Consider the following 2,789-nt stretch of genomic DNA (forward strand, 5'->3'; position numbering starts at 1 on the left):
GAAACAGATTGTTATCTATTATTTACTCTTTAAGTACTTTGCTGGTATAAGGAAAGGTTATAAACTTTGTATAAATACTTAGTGATTTCTTAAACTTTATTTTTTTAAGATATAGAATTATGTCATTTAAATTAATCTGTATCAGGTGTTCCAAGTTTTTACAACTTAGTTGCTTTTATTTCATATAATTTCATGACTAAGTTAATAAAATTGGGACATTTCATACAATTTTATTTTTTCTTTAAATATTATACTGAGCTTTGTAGCATCTGTTGAAATAACGACATTATCTTAACATTTTTTGGAGGTAATATTCATACAAGAGATTTCTCTTCATTGATGCACTCTCTCACATGAAGACAGAATACTCTATCTCTATTACTGATGCTTTCTCAGTGTAACATTTTATTATCTACCCATTCCTGATTTCATTCTATTCGTGATGTATAGATGTGTTAATATTAATTCATAAGTTGAGGAAGACAAATTCTTTATAAAGACTACAACTCTCTGTTTCATTTTTCTTTGGAACTAAGAGATTCTCAAAAGCCACATGCACAGCTGTTTCCTCTGGCCTATAGTAAAACAGCTTTTTCCTGAGGAAGAATCTGTTTAGACAGAAGATACCTGAACAATTCTGGAATCTAGCATTATAAGCTCTGTTCCCGAATTTAGTTTAACTTTACTGGTTTGTTATCCAGTTTCTCATTTGATTAAGAACTTGGGCATACAAGAGTAGTGTTATTTATCAACCCTCTTGGTACACCAGCATTTTATTGCTCTTAATTTAATTGGGTATACTATCAATCAAGTGAGTTTTACTTAATCATATATGAGATATTCTAATATTTTTAGTAATTGTCAGCAAATTTTATTGTGTTTTCTTAGAATCAAAATATAGATTTTTTTGTTACTTTATATTTTGAAGCATTTTTATTGCCTTTACTGGTTATTCTTTGAACATTTGCCAGTGTAATTGAGTGATTCCGTTTTCCTAACTTTGAATCAATTCAGATTTTTATAAATTATATGTAAATATCTCTGAGAAGTTGCAAGTCGTCAACTTTCACACTCACATGGGATGTGTAAAATAGAAAACTATACTATGCGCCCACTGTGAATATATAATAGAATAATACATTCAATCTTGTCTGACAAAGACATTTTAATTAGTAATATAAATATTTGCTACAATGGTGGCTACAGGTTTTTTTTGGTTTTTTTTTTGACTCATTAGTAACACCGATATGTTTCACATATTAAAGTCTGAGTCAATTTGAAAATCACGTTAGTTACAACTCTCACTGATAATAAATGCTATTTTGGTTTGGCATTTTTTCATTCTTTCAAATTAAGGCAATGAAAACTAAAAATCAAAGCGTTTGATGTGCTGAAATTACTCTAAAATGTGCATAGTGATTTAAAATCATTGAAAGGCTTTACATTTTATGGGTACTCTACTGTGGAATTTAGAGCACTTTGATAATTTTAAATTACTCTTCACTACACAAAGCAATTTAAATTTATTGGAAACGAAATCTGGAAGAGTTCAAATTCTGGGCAATGTTGTACATATTGCTTGAAAATTACGAAGAGCACTTAAGCAATTTTTATATGCACTTCATTCAAAGGTGATCCAAGCTTTAGTGTGGAATGATATAGAAACATTTGGAAGTACTAGAATCACTCTAGCCTCAATTCTAATTCAGAAAATGTTAAGTTTTCTGATAAATACATTTACTTGCTATTATTTAACTCTTCAAATATTCATAACATGATCTTTAAAATATACGAATATATTTAAAAATATTTTTGTAATGATCTTATTTTTCAGTCTTTTTACAATTCATTTCAGGGAAATTAGTGAAGCTCCACTGATTATAATTTGGAAAAATTCAGACCTAAGTTCAGATAAATTCTGATTCTATTAAAATAGTGCCACCAAATGGTTTCATTATATCTATTATATACAATATCATTATATGCTACTACAAGAAAGTACCTTATTGTGAAAACAATCCAATTTCAATACAATATGCATCCATTATAATTAAATCCATTATTTTACTAAGTTAAATAAAAATATTTAAACATATACAAATTATTTTGCAAATTTGAATGTCTCTTACATTAAGAATTGGTAGCCTCACACATGAATAGAATTTTCAGTGAGAGATACAGTCTTCAGGATGATGATGTTTGAATAAGTGAATATTAAAGGCATTCTATCTCATGCCTTACAACCTTTTAACAGTGGGTTTCTCTCCCTGATACAGCTTCAGGTTTATGTACAAAGTAACATGCTGAGGAACAGCAGTAACTAAACCATGGTTTTGTCTGCACATTATAAGTGTCATTTAAAAAGAGATCTACCTGTGCACAATATTCTCCTGAACCTTAAAGAATGGGGGATTTTCTCATTTTACTTCAGAAGAAGTAGGCCCTTAAGCATTTTGTCAGCATTTCAGGAGTGATGAATAAGCTGGCTTGAAGTACTTCATGCATACATTTTAATGATTAGAAGGGACTATAATTCTCTCTAGCCTACCTACAATTCTATAGGAACTAAACTCCTGAAACTGAATCTGCATTATCTAGTAGGCATCTTTATAAATGAATTTAGAAATGCTGCACACAGTATTTGCCTCCAGTGACATTCATTCTAATTAAATTGCAAATAAAGTAGTGTGAGTATAAACCAACCTAAAGCTTTTCTTCACTACTGAAAGGCAGAGAAAATCCTTAAATAGATTCCCTTTCATTGCTAGTGACTCTGAAATGACATTGAG

The sequence above is a fragment of the Chlorocebus sabaeus genome, chromosome 4 (genome assembly GCF_047675955.1).
Source record: "Chlorocebus sabaeus isolate Y175 chromosome 4, mChlSab1.0.hap1, whole genome shotgun sequence".
Classification (NCBI taxonomy): Eukaryota; Metazoa; Chordata; class Mammalia; order Primates; family Cercopithecidae; genus Chlorocebus; species Chlorocebus sabaeus.